The sequence below is a fragment of the Heterocephalus glaber genome, unplaced genomic scaffold (genome assembly GCF_053883595.1).
Source record: "Heterocephalus glaber isolate CG9 unplaced genomic scaffold, H.glaber_assembly_v1.0 deba00001442, whole genome shotgun sequence".
Lineage (NCBI taxonomy): Eukaryota > Metazoa > Chordata > Mammalia > Rodentia > Bathyergidae > Heterocephalus > Heterocephalus glaber.
In genome coordinates this window covers 36107227-36125254 of record NW_028258296.1, presented here as the reverse complement: position 1 = coordinate 36125254, position 18028 = coordinate 36107227, and the positions used below count along the sequence as shown (strand labels likewise).

The 18028-nt window shown below is 37.3% G+C and overlaps 1 long non-coding RNA gene and 1 pseudogene across 1 annotated transcript in view; both read right to left on the bottom strand.

Annotated features, from left to right (window-relative positions):
* The window catches only part of LOC147827692 (uncharacterized), a 51346-nt gene extending 41027 nt beyond the window's left edge, over positions 1 to 10319 (bottom strand). Inside the window, exon 1 of the long non-coding RNA XR_015452013.1 lies at positions 10096 to 10319. This is a non-coding gene — a long non-coding RNA (uncharacterized LOC147827692). The remainder of the gene's footprint in view (positions 1 to 10095) is intronic.
* A 1449-nt stretch (positions 10320 to 11768) lies between these two features.
* On the bottom strand, positions 11769 to 11861 carry LOC147827691 (small nucleolar RNA U13; annotated as a pseudogene).
* Positions 11862 to 18028: the final 6167 nt, after the last annotated feature.

The following is an 18028-nucleotide window of genomic DNA, read 5'->3' as shown; positions in this document are numbered from 1 at the left end:
GACTCACTCTGTTGCCGTACTTCTCTCTGTTGAATATATCACATGACCTGAAGAAATGCACTGAGCTGCCTGTTCCTCTAGGACCAAGCTTTTGTTCAAGAGAGAAATCAGAGCAATTCAGGTAGTGTATGAATGATGTCACAGTTTCCAACTTTTTCCTAACCAAGTTTATCATTCATTTTGCCTTTTTTGAATGACGAGTGCGTGAGAATGGCAAATTGTCTTGGATGTCTACATGTTGGTGTCTCCTCCTTGATGGCCAGTGATTTTTTATGTGTATAGTCAAACTGTTTTCCTCTAACTGGCATGTGTCCATATGGGAAATTCTTGCTGGTTTTCTTCTTATACACAGCCATAAAAATCTCCTGCTACTGTTACAGTCTGAAAGTGAAATATTGCCTAAAGAGTCAAGTATGAAAGGCTTGGCCCCAGTGCAGCAATGTTCAGAGGGGAAACCTATTGAAGGTGACTGGATCAGGAGGGCTCTAACTTCAGTAGATTAATCCATTTATGGATTCATAATTTGATGGCACTACTGGGAGGTGTTGGAAGTTTCAGATATGGGACCTAGTTTAAAGAAGTAGGTCATGAAGAGATGCCCTTGAGGACAATATCTTGTCTCTGGGCATGTTCCTCTCTGGTTTTCTGTAATATTTTCTTTATTAAAACTTGTTACTTGTTATGTTACTCTTGGATTATTTCCAGATTCAATTGCATGTCCATATTTGGTAAGGAGATTTATACATGTGTTGCTGAAAAAGTGCACCATATCAAGATGAAGTTGGATTTTAAATGTTCTTAGTTCAATAGTGTCAAATATTGCTGGTGACCCTGGTCCTGAGCCCTACGTTGGGGCACCTTATGTTGGGGCACCACCTGTAGCCGACCCACCAACCTTGTTTCGGGGACCTACACCCAGTACTTTGATCTCCCTGACAAGGTGGGGGGATGAGGAGGAATGACAAAGAGATATGGAGTCAGCTTAACATGCAGGCAGCCAGGGGGCTCTTGGCAAATGATGACTTTTAGGGGTGGATCTTCCAATGGTGAACCAACACTGCCATCCCTATAACAAAACCACTTTCTACATCCTGCCAGATCTGACTTCCAATAGGTTGTCTTGTTAAACAAATTTCTATCTATGTTTATACTTTTTTCTTCTATTATCTTTATCCAGTTTTAGGATTAGCACAATGTTGAGTTCCTAAAATGAGGAGAGAAGTGTTCCTTCTTTTATCTGCTTTAATTGTTTGATATAATTTATCAGTTAAAATGTTTATGAGCCTGCTCTTGTCATATAGATAGGTTTTCAAGTTAGGAATATACTTTCTTTAATAGGTGCTATTCAAATTTTATATTTCCTCCAGAGTTGGTTACATTAATTTGTCTTCCAAGGTACTTCTTAGAAGTTGTCAAATTTATTTCAAAAAAGATTTTTGTAATATGCTTTCTATATCCTTTTAAATTCTGTAAAATCTGTGGTAATGTCTCCTAGATCTTAATATTGTAATTTAAAAAATGTCTAACTGATATTGTGTAACAGGAAGAAAAGGTCCATAAGAGCAGGGGAATTGGAAGGGGTAGGGGAAGGGGAAAAAGGGAAAGAAAAAAATATGAGAAGAGGAAAAAAATGGAAACAAGGTCTTTGCAAATAGGGAAGGGTGGAGGGGGTGAAGGGAGGGCAAGGGAAGGGGAAAAAAAATCAGAACCAAGATACATCATGTAATGGTACATTCCCAATGATGAATGTAACTGTATTTTATACCGAAAATGTACCAATAAACTTAATGGGGGAAAAAAATTAAATCTAAAACTATCAAATACATTTTTTTCACTTTAATGATTTAAGACAGTCATGAGTGCCAAAGCGGGTTGTTTGTATCATTGAAAGCTCTAAAAGGTTCACCATCACTGATTTAATAGATATTTTGTGATCTTTAAGTGACTGTTGGATACCTTTATCCTATAGGTTAAAAATACTTAATTGGGCCTAGTCTATACAAACTATGAAATGTAACAGATGTTTCTGAGTGTGGTTTTAGGTCACCTGCCTCAGAATCGTGCAGGTGTCATCTCAGATTCAGTAGTCTACAGGTGGTTTTAATAAACCCCTAAAATAAATTTTTAAGTATTTATTGTGCAATTACATTCAATATGGTAGGGTAAGTACCAAAGAAACACAAATTATGGTCTTTGGTGTAACTATTTTGAAGATCTACTCAAAGATCTTTAAAAGTTTGATGTGTTCAAGGTTTCTTGGAAAATTCCAGATGTCTACCTTTGGTTACTCCACATGATTCTAACTTCCTTTTCTGTTAAAAATGTAGTGATAGGTTAATGTCATGACAGCATCCTGAAAATTACTAGGTGCAAGGAGAAAAACCAATAGGAAGCAGATTGCATGATCACTGCAGAGTGACACCAGCGAACTTGCTCATCAGGACACGAAACATGGCTTTCTGACTTAAAGATGAGAATGACTGAATTCACTTACCCTTCTGTGGTTCTTCCATTGCATTGCTCTCTGTAACATCATAATAAAAAAATAAAAAAACAAACCAAATGAATGTTTGCTGTTGAAGCCACACAGTCGATGACACTTTTTGTTATAGCATTCTAAACAGACTAAGACAGTGCTTTGGGGTTTTATATATATATATATATATATATATGTATAATAAAGTATTTTGGTTTAGGCTTGGGGTATTGCTCAATTGTAGAACACTTGCCTAGCATGTGTGAAGCCCTGGGTTCAGACTCCAGCAGCACAGGGAAGACAAAAACTGTTTTGGGTAAGTAAATTTTCTTTAAGTTCAAAAATGCTGTAGGCTTTCATTTTGAAAAAAAAGTCTCAGTTTAGTAAAGAAGCCTAGAAAATATCAGAAAAATAACATTTCATCAATTATTATTGTTAGAGTTTCAAATTCCTTTAGTATTAGTAGTTTGATTTAATAGCAGTTTGTGAATGGGGTTATTTATTCTCTTAGCAGAGGAAAAAGTAACACCCAAATTCTTACTATACTAGGAACTTTTTATCTTCAGATTTTTGTCACTTAAAACCAGCAGGAGCACAGAGGAGGCCTCTGAGTCGGCATGCCACAGCTACCAGCCCAGAGGAGACTTCGGGGTAGGCTTGCAGGGGCTCCCAGCTTAGAGGATGATTCCGGGTGGGTGTGCTTCAGCTCCCAGCACAGAGGAGGTGAGCAATGCGGGCAGCAGGAACACCCTCCACCCCCACACCCACACCCGCGTCACAAATCACCTACAGCAACCCCAAAGGGAAACAAGATGGAACACTCTGATACTCAACTACCTGGACTCCCTGAACTAGCAATGAAAGAGGATCTGGAAAAAATGAAATCAGAAATAATTTCTCACATAACAGCAAAGATTTTGCCCAAGGTCCAAGACATGATTAATAAATCTAGAGAGGATACAGATAAAAAAATAGAGGAGCTGAGGAACATGATGGACTCCCAATATAGGAAATAAATTGAATCCATAAAACAGATGCAAACAGATTTCCAGGAGATGAAAACTCCATTGAAAGTCTATGCAGCAGAGTAAGCCAATGTGAAGACAGAATTTCAGATACAGAAGATAAGATTGCAATTAGTGACCAGGAAAAGAAAAAATTCTTTAAAATTGTATGGGAGCATGAGAAATCAACCCAGCAGCTGCTAGATGATGGAAAGACAAATAACATAAGACTTATTGGAGTCAATGAAGAAAGAGGAGAGAGTGCAGATGACATAAAAAAAAACTGTTCACAGAAGTGATGGCAGAAAACTTCCCAAGGAGGGGAAAAGAACTTGACATACAGATAAGCGCGGCATATAGGACTCCAACTAGCCTTGATTAAAAACAAAAATCTACACGTAGGCATATAATTGTTAAGATTCCAGAAACTCAACAGAAGAACAAAATTCTACAAGTAGTTAGAGAATAGAAACAAATCACATACAAAGGAAAGCCCATCAGAATCACAGCAGACTTCTCAGTGCAGACAGTGCATTTATGACAAAAACCCTACAAAAAAATCAGAATAGACGGTCTCTACCTCAATCTGATAAAATCCATCTATGAAAAACCAACAGCCAATATCATACTAAGTGGTCAAAAACTGAAATCCTTCTCACTAAAATCAGGAACAAGACAAGGATGTCCACTATCACCACTCTTGTTCAATAGAGTTTTGGAAACGTTAGCCATGGCAATTAGACAAGAGAAAGAAATAAAAGGAATAAAGACAGGAAATGAAGAAGTCAAATTGTCATTATTTGCAGATGACATGATACTCTACATAGAAGACCACAAGAACTCCACCAAAAGTCTTCTAGACTTAATAACCAAATTCAGTAAAGTAGCTGGATACAAGGTCAACACACAAAAATCAATAGCTTTCCTGTACATGAGCAACAGACTCACTGAGAGAGAGATAGGGCAAACAATTCCTTTCACAATAGCATCCAAAAAAATGAACTACCTAGGAATCAACCTAACAAAAGAAATCAAAGACCTCTTCTCTGAAAACTATAGCACTTTGAAAAAAGATATTGAAGGGGATGTCACAAAATGGAAAGATATCCCTTGCTCCTGGGTAGGAAGGATCAACATAGTGAAAATGGCTATATTTCCAAAATTGCTATATAGATTCAATGAAATCTCAATTGAAATCCCAGCAGCATATTTCATGGACCTTGAGAAAACAATCTAAAAATTCATTTGGAACAAGAAGAGACCCAGAATAGCAAAAGCAATTCTAGGTAACAGAAACATGGTAGGGGGTACTGCAACTCCAACTTGAAACTATACTACAAAGCTACTGTGATAAAAACAGCATGGTACTGGCAAAGAAACAGACCTGAAGACCAGTGGAACAGATTAGAAGAGGCAGAAATAACTCCAGACACACTTGGCCACCTCATCTTTGACAAAGGAGCCAAACACCCTCGCTGGAGGAAAGATAGTCTCTTTAATAAATGGTGCTGGAGAAATTGGGTTTCAGCTTGCCAAAGGATAAAACTAGACCTGTATCTCTCACCATGCACTAAACTAAAATTGAAATGGGTTAAAGATCTAAATATAAAAACAGAAACTCTGAACTGGCTGGAACAGAGGTTAGGTAGAACTCTTGAAGACATTGGGGTAGGAAAAGACTTGATGAACAAAATCTCAGTTGCCCGTGAACTGGCACAAACAATCAACAAGTGGGATCTCTTTTTACTAAAAATCTTCTTCACAGCAAGAGAATCCACCAGCAGTGTGAAGAGACAACCCACAATGTAGGAAAAAATTTTCACCTGCTTTTCCTCAGACAAAGATCTACTATCTCAAATTTATAAAGAACTTTAAAAAATCAGACCTCCCAAATGTAAAGACCCAATCCAAAAATGGGCATCTGAAATGAACAGACATTTCTCAGACAAAGAAGTAGACATGCCAAATAAACATATGAAAAAATGTTCAACATCACTGGTCATTTGAGAGATGCAAAGGAAAACAATACTGAGATTCCACCTCACTCCAGAAAGAATTGCTGCTCTCATGAAATCAACCAATAACAAATGCTGCCGGGGCTGTGGGGAAAGAGGAACACTGCTCCACTGCTGGTGGGAGTGGAGACTGGTTCAACCACTGTGGAAATCAGTATGGAGATACCTCAAAGAACTAGGACTGGAAGTCCCATTTGACCCCTCTATTCCCCTGCTGGGTTTCTTCCCAGAAGAATTAAAAGAATCATACCACAATGATATATGTGCATCCATGTTCCTAGCAGCACAAGGTGTAATAGCCAAAACTTGGAAACAGCCCAAATGCCCATCAACTGGAGACTGGATCAAGAAAACATGGGGTTTTTTTTAAAGCAAATGGAGTACTACTCAGCCTTAAAAAATGAGAAATTAGAGACATTTATTGCTAAATGGATGCACACTGAGGCAATACTCTTAAGTGAAATAAATAGGACACACATATGTAAATACCGAATAGTTTCTCTAGTGTGAGAAACTGAAAGTGTAAATAAGGACTAAAATGTGTAATAGATAATGTGATCTAGGAAGAAAAGGGGAAAAGGGGAGGGGGAAGTGGGAGGGGTAGGGGAAAGGAAAGAAGGGTATGGAATTAATATGAGAAAATGAAAAAATGGAAACAAAATCCTTGTAAATAAGGAGGGATGGAGGGGTTGAAGGGAGGCAGAAGAAGGGGAAAAAATAAGAACCAAGAGAGTATGTAAAGGTGCACATCTCCAATGATGAATGTCATTATATTGTACACCTACAATGTTCCAATAAAAGGATAAAAAAAAATCCAGCAGGAAAAATTCCCTTTAGTATTGACTAAAGTAAATGAAACAATTCACTTTTAACAGCATTACATCAGCTAAGTGAAAGTTCTATCTATATACTCCAAAAAGCACCTTGAAAGAAGGTCAAAATTGTTTTTAAAATCCCTGAAGCATCAAAAGCTCCCATTTCCTTGGGAAATTCCCATGAAATTCAAAAAGTCTAAAGATTTAGATCTGAAACTGAAGGATAATTCATTAACAATTGTGCTTATCAATATTTTAGGAGATCAAAGCTTAAAGTGAGAAGCGGTGAGTCAGGCCGGATGTGAGACATTCTGAGACCACCTTCTCTGACCTGATTCCTATCATACATAAAACAAATCCAGGGCAGTATTCAGGAAGGGCTGTGGTGCTCTGCATGAAAGTGAAAGCCAGTTAAATTTTCTGACAACATGAATCAATAAAATGACAAATAGAGATGGGTTGAAGAAGAAAAAAGGGAATTTATGAATCTTAGGTACAAGAAAAAGGAATTTGCCAGGAACTGCTGGTGGCTACCTTCACTTCCCACAGCCCTGCCATTTAGGCCACTTCTGTTTCCACTGCTCTGCTGGGTGCTCACAGGCACATCAGAGTGCACAGCTCAGCCTGCGACTAAGAACATCCATTTAGCAGCTCAGGCGTGTCTGAATGGATGTGGGCATGTGGGCAAATCTGTTTTCATGAAAGTGTGGAGGAGATCCTCCTGGAAAACAACTCGCCCTCAGGAAAGAAAGAGTCAGACACCATGTGCTGAAATCAATGCCAAAGTCTTAGTCCTCTAAAGTGAGCTCAGTTCTCCATAATACTGTGTCACTTGGGCTTTTGTGTTTGTTTTTATGTTACTGGAGATTGCACTCAGAGTATCATACATGCTAGGTAAGCACTGTACCATTGAGCTACATCACCAGCTCTTTTTATTTTTTTTACTTGAGACAAGGTCTTGCAAAATTGCTTAATCTGACATCAAACTTGAGATTCTCCTGTGTCAGCCTCCTGAGCAGCTTAGATTACAGGAGTGCACTAGCAAGCTGGACATACTCTTTTTACCACAATACAACAAATGGTTTTTGGCACCTTGAGGGAGATTGAAGGTAGAATTGGAAGTGCCCAGCAGGGCAGTGTGGGATCAGCTTGGTGGGATCAGCTGAATGGCCCCTAGTTACTAACTAGGTACTTTCATCAGCACTTGTAGAAATTCACTATTCCTTTTGGAAAATCTTTAGGCCAGGAGAAGGGTATAGAGGTGTTATGGCTTGTGTTTAGATGTCCCCCAAAGCCTCATGAGGTCATGGGTAGGGCTTTTTCAGAGGTGGGTGGGTCTAGTGTGTGTGATGCTGGGATTCATTCATAGTACAATGCTAGGATTAAGGGCACTAGAATTAAAATTGTGAATGCTACCTGCCCTAAGGGTGAGTAGCCTGGATAAGATATAAGGGATAGAAAGAGGGCTAATGTACTCTCATCTGCCTGCTTGCTGTGGACTGTTTCTCCTCTGTGATGTCCCTCTGCCACCCCACCCTGCCTTGGAGCCAGTCAACTATGGTATGAAACCTCTACAAACCGTGAGCCAAAAACCCTTTCCTCCTTTAACTTTAGATGTTGGGTATTTTGTCTCAGCAATGAGAAAAGTAACTAAGACAATAGGTCAAGAGAAGGTAGGTTGTCATAACTAAACTGTTGCTTCTCCTTGCAGCCCAATGATCAGAAGTCTGGTGACTTAGTAATTGGGAAGGGACAGGTGACATTCTTGGTATCACTCTTCCTGCACCCCAAAGGGTGAGTGCTGTATGAAGCAAACAAGTAGGGGGAAACCTGCATTCATTCCCACATATCAAGAATTAATGACCAGGGAAAATGTTCTATTATATATACAATATTTTTACTTAATCCTCATGACAGTCAAAGGAAACAGATTCAAAGAAGTTAAGTAACTTGCCAGAAGTCCCACAGTTTTTTTATGAGCCCTTAAATAAATATTTTATTGGTACATGTTTGCTGTACCTAATGATTACATTCACTGTGGGGAGCTGCTACATGTATATAGCACATCTAAATTCTTTTAAGATTTTTTTGTACAACAACTCAGTAAATTGAGATTGCTATTATTCTCTATAGGTTCAGAGAGGTTAAATAGCTATATCAAGATTATAAAGTCTACAAGAAGAGATATAGTTTGAGCTCAGATCTTCTGCCTTCAACTACCTAGCTATTTCTATTCTTTTCTTAAAAAAAACAACTGCACCCAGGGCTGGAGATGTAGTGCAGGAGAGTGGGAACACTTACCTAGCATGTGTGAAGTCCCGAGTTCAATCCCCAGCACCACAAAAACAAAACTCCAAACAAAAAAAACACAGCAAGCAATTGGACCCTAAAAAGTTATGAATTTACCTAAGAGCACACAACCAGCAACTAGCAGACTGGATTTTGAAATCAAATCACACAACTCCCAGTCCAATGGTCTTTCCATCTCCTTAGTTAGCAACAGAGCTACTTCAACTGTACCAATCATCAATGTCATATCATAGGCTGTATACTGTTTGTTAATTCAATAACTGCTAGTCTGGAAACAAGGGCTCTGTCTAGTTTTCAACTTCATTTTTCATTTGAGTGAGTCATTGAACTTTTCTAAAGAATAGACTCTTTTGGCCTTCACAAATCAAACAAAAGTATCTTTTCCATCAATTTTATTAAATAGACACCAAGTACATATGATAGATGCTTATCTTTAACTCCTAGGATATTTTTGAGACAGAATTTAAAACCAACAAACAAGCAACATCCCCCCCGCCAACTCAAATGATACCCTTTGACATAAGTTGAGAAAGAAGGCAAGTGATAAGCTACCGGGGAAAAAATAATTTAAAGAAAACAGATGCTAGATAAGGAATAAAGATGAAGGACAAATTTTTAAATGTAAAGTGGAATATATGCCATGAAAAACAACAGATCATATGGTAAGAATTTATTAGCATACAGGTAGTACAAACCAGGGAAGAGAAGGGTGCATTGTGCTAGTGAAAGCCAACGCAGTTGTTAGAATATCCACAAATTTAGGTTACTTTATATGTGCAAAATCCATTCTATTTTCAGATAAGTTTTGAGCTATGTCTCAAATACATTAAACATACTTTAATTGAAAATAGTTTTATTTCATCTGCTCTCTTGATTAAAATAACTACTTATAAGACAGTCAAGAATAATCCATCTTCAAATTACTTTGAAAACAGAGGATATTAGACTTAGCTTTCGCTAGTTACCTTAAAAGGAAGACAATTGGCTATAATCAGAGAGATCATTAAAATGATTTCTTTAAATCCTAATTTAATGCAGAGTCTACAAAAGGGTCTCAACTCTAGCTACTCATTAGAATCACCTGAGGGAGTCAGTAAGTACATTCACTTGAGCTGCTGACAAAGATTCTAATTTGTTGGGGTGGGAGAGGGCTTGGGAGGGGACTTGGGAAATGATAAGTATGTATATTTCAAAAATTCCTAAGTAGTTTGATGTCGAATCTACCGCTCCTACTATCAGTCCTATGCAAGTGCACATTTCTTTGAGTAATTAACTAGCCCACTCAAAACAAACAACACAATAAATGAAAATTTCTGATCTTGGGAAATGAGTCATGTCATGCTATGACAAATGCTAGCTATCAGTGTTATTTTTCTTCATTTAGTTATGAGAGCCTTGTTAAAAAATGTAACACGAGTGACAATGAATCACATTTCTAATGAGAAATCATAACAAGTTAGCATTAAGCCTCTTACCTTAATGAACGTGATAAAACCTTTTCCATATCATATTGTTAAATTTAAAGCTTTATCTTTAGCAATTCCCTCTGTTCGTCTATTGTGCCTCTTTCTTGTGCGTGGTGTGGTGGTGCTCGGCATGTCTACTGTCTTTGTTCTTGTATTCAGCTGTTTCTTTGTAACGTGGTAATTAGTTTTAAGATGAAAACTAATGCCGACTGCGAGAGTGCGGAGCTATTAACACTGCGGGCTGATGTACCACTGGAAGACCGGCACATTAAGGCAGAAAGGTTTTTCTTATATTCTCCCATTAGTTTATCATTATCATTAGAGGAACAGTCTGCCACATTCTGTTAAGTATAAGTGAGAGTGGAGCTGGAAACATGAAAAGAATATTCAGATGAGAAATGGAGTTTTCAGAGGGCAATCAGTAAGTTTAAGTTATTGTATGTACTGTAAAAGCAAGTTTAGCATTCAAACCCAGATCCACTGATGAAGGGAGAATCTTTGAGATTCTGTGTAACTACTGAAGTAAAACAGTGTGTGTGTGTGTGTGTGTGTGTGTGTGTGTGTGTATGTACAGTCTTCAGGGGAGAGCTACTCAGAACCTTTGCCAAAGGCTTATGGTAAGATATTCACAAATTAGTGTGAAAAAGTATTGTCTCCTTAAATCTCTTTCTTTCTGTTTCTTTTTTTTTTTTTCTTTTGCTACCAGGGATCGAACTCAGGACCTTGAGCTCAGCAAGGCAGGCGGCAGAACCACTGAACTAAATCCCCAGCCCAAATCTCTTTCTTAGAGGTAACTACTACCAATCCCCCCCACCTCCAATCTTTTAAGGCTGTCTTTGCTGGTATAACCTATAAGTACTTGATGTATTTCTTTAGTGTGTCCTTGTAAGAATTTCTAATTAAAAAACAAATATTAGAACCTGACTTGCCTTTTAGGTAGAAAAGGCCAAGAGCATCACTATCTTAATTTTCTGAATCACAATTGTTGTAGCTTTTCTTCCTTTTCTGCTAATATTATCTATAGGGATCCTGCTTTAATCTTTTTCTAGACTTTTTGCTTGTCTGCTTGGTTGGTTGTGGGGGTAACCTCACTGGGTGCTGTTGAAATCAAATGCCTCAGATCCATGCTCACCTCCCTTGCTCTATAGAAGGGAAGTTCAGCATCATTATAAGAAGATAGTTTTCTTAAGTGAGAGGAGTGAGAGGCAGGGTCCTATCATATTCTTTTAATATTTTGGGTTGAAATTTATGCATCCATTGATAGCTCTACTTTATTGATCATTGCAGTTCTATTGGAACGCATTGCATTAAGAGACCTGATGAATCTGACAGTAGGAATAGATCCACACTGCTTTTCCCAATAATCAGAACTGAAGATCAGAGTGGTTGCATATGGATCTTTTATATCTACAGCATGCTGGAGGCATGGGTCCCAATCATCAGGAGCCTGATATCATCAACCAGGCCAATCATGATCATTCATAGTTGTTGAAAGTTATTGCTTGTATCAGCCATGTAATTTGTATTACCGTATCTTATTTTATCACCACAAGAGTTTTCTTAGGTAGATCCAATTATCGCCAAATTAGCTGGATCCTGGTTGATATTTATCCTTTAAGTATCTAGCATAGGAAATTTTAGGCAGAGGAGTGTCATTTTTGGGTTTTTCCCCCTTGAGTTCTCATCAGATGGGTAATGTGCTGACATCACAAAGTTTGAGACATGTCTCACACAATCATGTGGAATCCCAGTTATACTATGAACCACAAAAGTAACCGACCCTGTATTGATGAGAAGGTATGACTTTAAAAGACATTTACAAATACATGAGATAAGCTACTTTTAAGTTATATTTATTTGCAACCTTAACTTTTTTTGGAATTTTTAATCATTTTAGAGAATAGGGGTGTTATGGTTTGTGTCTAGATGTCCCCCCAAAGCCTCATGCAGTCATGGGGGGGTATTTTTCAGAGGTAGCTGAATCTAGCCTGTGTAATTGATTCATGGTGCCACGCTAGGATTAAGGGTGAGTGATGACTAAATTAGTCCACTGATTGGTTTGACACCAACCTAATCCCAGTACCCTGGATACAATATAAGGGATAGAAAGAGGCTTGTCTTCTCTCTTGTTGCTTTGCTATCTTCTGCCCAGCCATGGGCTATTTCTCCCCTGCTATGCCTGTCTGCCCTGCCACCCTCCCTTCGAGCCTGCCAATTATGGGCTGAAACCTCTACAAACTGTGAGCCGAACAAATCTTTCCTCCCTTGCCTTGTGGGTGTTGGGTATTTCATCTCAGCAACAAGAAAATTAACTAAGACAAAGGTCCTTTATTATAGAGACCATTTAATTAGAACTCTTTGGCTGAAGATAGCTTAATCAAAGAAGGAAGCTCAGAAAATGAAACTACTAAAGATGATAAGAAATACTCAGGCCTAGGACCCCTTCTGTCTAGCTCTGTTCTCTACTTCTCTATGGATGTAAAGTTTTACCTTTATATTCGATCAACTGGAATTACAGCTTTTGCTATATATGCAATAGCAGGTACCAAAGTTAAGACTTGGTAGATTTTTAAAACACAATACAAAAAGAGAGACTTCAATTTCCAATCTGCATGTAGGAAGCCTGGAAACATCACTTCAACCTAAGAACAAGTTAAAAACTTAGTAACTTGAAAAATCTACATGCCTCCTTAGATATGTCAGAGAAGTGAGGTCATAGGGAAAAATACTGCTTCCAAAATTAGAAAGACAGACAGGCAAATACAAAGAATCACAACTTATTGGAGCAGAAACTCATGAGCAGAAACCTCTGTGGGAACTAGTGCAGGAGGCAGGTAAACCAAAACTAATTGACAAATTGCTAGAGGCTCAGTATGGACAAATCTAAGAGTTCGACTCCAGGAGGACCCAGTCACATAAGGAGGCCCTCACAATTTTGTGAATTTTGCCTCTAGGAGCTCACTCAGGTTCTTTTTTTTTTTTGGTACCGGGGTTTGAACTCCGGTCCTTACGCTTGCATAGCAGGTGGCAAAACCACTGAGCTAAATCCCCGGCCCTTTCACTTAGGTTCTTAAAGTGAATATTGAAGAAAAATCTCCTCAGGCTTCTGACAAGGAGGGTGGAAAGGTAACCATTCTAACTATGCCAAAGTATTCTGTTCTTATTAAGTCCTGGCCTTCAGATAAGTATTTTATAAACTTTTGGATTTTTTCAGAGTCTAACTGACATAGAAGAAGGGACATACCAATACCACTTCACTCTTTATTCTGTCACATCCAAGGCGGGGTGGGGGAAACACAGAAACACTTGTGAAATTCACAATCCAGAGGCATATGTTCAAGCAAAGACTGAGACCTAACTGTGGGACTATTTTGTTTCTCTTCCCCCTCACACTGTACCACATTACTAAGGGTCTATTTACCACAGTTCCTTTTAACCAGTACCTCATGATGGGTTATCAAGAAAAAAAATTACAGGGCTCACTAAAAGACAAAAAAATTGAAGACAAAAAAATTGAAGACAAAACAAGCACAAAAACTGGATTTGTATATTGGCATATTGCAGGGATGATGGAATTAACTGACTGAGAATGAGATACTAAGAGCACTAATGGATAAAGCACATGGCATGCAAGAACAGATGAGCACTGTAAGCAGAAAGATTAAAATTCTAAGAGAGAATTTTTTAAAACCCTCCACAAAGGATCAAACATACTATAACAGAAATGAAGGATGTGTTTGATGGTATCACTGTTTGATTGGATTATCACCAAGAAAATAATCTCCGACTTTATAGATCTGTCAATAAAAACTTCCAAAATGGAAAAAGCAGAGAAAAAAGATTGAATTGTTAAAAATGAAACAATATCCAAGAACTACAAGACAACAAAAAGTGTTAACATCTGCACAATAGGAATGCCAAAGGAGAATAAAAAAATGTCAAAAAGAAATATTTGAAGCCAATGACCAAGGATGTTCTCCAAATCAGTGTTAGACAAATCACAGAAGCAGGAAACTCAGAGAGCATGAAGTGAAAGAAATGTCAAAAAACTATACTTAGGCATATCATATTTAAACAGCAGAAAATCAAAGGTAAGAAAAAAAGTTTGAAAAAATCTTAAGGGAAAAAATCTTAACCTCTAGAGCAGGAAAGATGGGAGTTAAATTTCACTTGTTCTCAGAAACTAGACAAGCAAGAAAAGAGTGAACTATTTTAAGTGTTGAGAGAAAAAAATCCAACCAAGCTAGAATTCTATGTTCTATGAAATTATCCTTCAAAAGTGCAAAAAAAAAATCTCACTAAAAAAGACTTTTACAGACAAATAAAAATTGAAGAAATTTGTGGCCAGTAGAAATTTCTATTGCAAAAAATGTTAAAAGAAGTTATTCAGAGAGAAAGAAAATTACAGAAGTCAGAAACTTGGGCCTACATAAAAGAAGAGCATCAGAGAAAGAATAATAAAATGTAAAAATAAAACTGTTATATTTTTATTTTAACTTAATCTAACATAAAATCTTGCCATACTAATGGCAACAATATTTCCAATTATGTATGCTTATATGCAATAGATCCTCTTGTGCACATATATATTATGATTATAAGTGAAATGATATAAGGGATAAGAGGGAGAAATTAATATTATTTTGCTATCTTAAAATAGCTGTACTGTGCGTGGAGTGGTAGTGTTATTTGAAACTAAACTTGGATTAGTTGTAGATGTATATTACAAATCACAAGATAACCATTAAAAAAAATAAGAAAAGAGGTACAACTGATATACAAAGAAAAGAGAGAAAATGGAATCATAAAATACTCAGTTAAAATCACAAAAAGCAGAAAAAACAGAAACAAAGAATAAAGATAACAAATAGAAAACAAAGCAACTATGGTGATATTAATTCAAATACATCAAAAATCACTTTAAACATTAATGATTTAAATATATCGGTACATCAGTTAAAAAACATTGTTACAGTGGAACAAAAATGAATATTCAACTCTATGTTGTTTTTTAAAAAATCTTTTTTATGATATATATTCAAAGAATTTCTATAGGCATTAGGAATATGATACTGAATGGAAATTTGAATCTACATAAAGAAATAAAAAGTGCCAGAAGTAGTAAATTTGGGGGTAAATATCTAAGACATATATATATATATATATATATATATATATATATATATATATATATTTTTTTTTTTTTTTTTTTTTTGGTACCGGGGATCAAACTTGGATCCTTGCACTTGTGCAGCAGGCAGCAAAACCACTGAGCTAAATCCCCAGCCCCTCTAAGATATATTTAAAAAATTCATAATCACACAAAAGATATGTACTTTAAGAAGCACTACTGGGCCAGGGATTTAGCTCAGTGGTTTCGCTGCCTACTGCGCGAGCGCGAGGACCCGAGTTCGATCCCTGGTACCAAAAAAAAAAGAAGCACTACTAATTTTTCAGTGAGGCTTATAGCATATGTAAAATTAAAACATAACAATAGCAGAAAACATGAAGGGAGGAGCTGCTATTTCTTACACTATGGATAAATGTAGAATGTGATAAGTTGAAGATACATATTGTACACAACTGAACAATTTCTTAAAAAGAGGGAGGAGTGCTAATAAAGCTAATATGTACATAAAAGGATGCACAAAAGATAACCCAAAATAAGGCAGAAACAGAGGAAAACAGAACAATGACCACGTAAAACTAATAGAAAGTAAACAAAATGAAAACCTGTAATCATATAATTAATTATGTTAAATATATATGGTTTAAATGCTCTAAATTAAAAGGCAGAAATTATTAGATTGGATGAAAACTCGAGAGCAATCATGTGCCATATAAAGAAGAATGCATACTGCTGTTTAGAAGTCCCCCAAATGAGAATAAACAGAGACATGTGAGTAACACAGGTGGTTTGGCTGGATATTTAGGAACTTGGAAGGAAAAATACTTGAAAATCAAGGGTAAGAAAGTCTGGCTGGATATGCTAGCACATGCCTGTAAACCCAGCACTTGGGAGGGTGAGGCAGCAGGATTGCTGCAAGTTCAAGGCCTGCCTGGGCTACATATTGAGTTCAAGGCCAACTTAAAGGACATAAGGAGTCTTTGTCTCAAAAACAAAACAAAACAAAAACCCTAAAAGAAAGGAAGTCTGGAGAAGAGGTGTATCAATAACATAAGGGAATAGGTATGAAGTGTGAAAATCTTTGTATCACATGATTCATCTCTTATGGAAGAACCATTGAACAACAAATGAGACAGAATGCTCAGTGATTATATCATCCATCTGGATCATCAGTCACTCCTGTGCTAACACAAGGGGCAGATGAATAGTGGAGACACTGATGAAGGCTAGGCAGGGATTAAATGGGTTTCCATTCACCTGAGTTGTTCTCATTGTTACTGATGCCAAATGTCTACCCTGCAAGGAACTGAGTCCCACCCCTTGAAGTGACCAATTAGCCAGCTGGATCACTGGAAGTGGATCACAGAATCTCATTTAAGAACTGATCCCAGGACCAACCTATTACTTTTACTTGAAAATTTGAATTTCCGTTTGGCTAGATGTTAGAGGCATTTATTTTAATATTCCCTATTAAAAATGAAAATTTAGCTTGACAGTCTACACCAAATAAAATGTTGCAGTCTTGCTCACGAAAAAGGAAATGGCTCCAAACTGAAATAGTCATCAGTCAGTCCTCAGCATAACTCTCATTTTGATGAGATATGATATTAATGAGACCAAAGTTTAAATCTTTGGCCTTTTTTAAAGTTTTAAGAAGCTGTATTTTATTTTTAACGGTATTTCTGCAGCAGGAGCCATCTAGTACAGGCCATTCATCTGCTGCTCACCCTTCCAATCCCTAGTCAAGTTTATAAAGTACACAGAAAATGCTTTTGCCCTTCCTTCTCCCTCCAGTCTCAAGGGATGGAACTCTTCGAGGTAATTTGCTGGTGACCCGTATTTTTGCTGTTGAACTCAGAATGATGTAGTGGCTACAACTTTTAAGTTTAGCCAATTAATACTCATGTGGACTGATAGAAACATTCCTTAGATGCACTGGGCACTCAAAAGTGTTTGTTGAATGAAATGAGGAATTTTATAAAATACGTCTTCATTTTGTAGGAGCTTCAGAAAAATTTTAACAAACATCTGTAGCCCCCATCTTCAATGCCCTACCAGTTATTCTTTACCTCCTGAATATGTTTAATCATCTAAGTCTTTCCAGTTTCATAGCTCCTGGCCAAATCTACGTGACTATTACCTACTGTTGCAGTATTACCAACTGGTCTTATGGATCCTCAATAAACCCTCTACAAATCCACAGCTAATGTGATATTAAAGTGAAAACCTGATGACTTTACATCACTGAACAGAATACAAAACAGAATACAAAACAGAATACTCATGAAATACAAAATTTTTGAAATCCATTAATTCTGGTGCTTCCAGATTTTTTTTAAGGGTTAACCATCTGGAAAGTGAAGTCAGAAGACTTCTCTAAAGATACATTTAAGTAGCAACACACTCCTCTGGCAGTGCATTTACACCTCTGTGTGCCTTCTGGAGCTAAGGGCTCTTCTGAGGATACCACTGCATTCCAGCCTCACTTCTTCCCACTGCTCTTTGTCCTTCCTGTGCTTCCTTGCTGCCAACTTCCTTTCAGTTCTCAGAATGTTCCAAGCTCCCTCTAACTCAGACCTTTTTCTTTTTCCCCATTAAGTTTATTGGTACATTTTTGGTATAAAATAGTTACATTCATCACTGGGATCTTGTACCATTCCATGAGTATCTTGGTTCTTGTCTTTTTCCCCTTCCCTTGCCCTCCCTTCACCCCTCCACCCTTCCCTATTTGCAAAGACTTTGTTTCCATTGTTTTCCTTTTCTCATATTTTTTCTTTTCCCCTTTCCCCTACCTCTCCCACTTCCCCTGCTCCT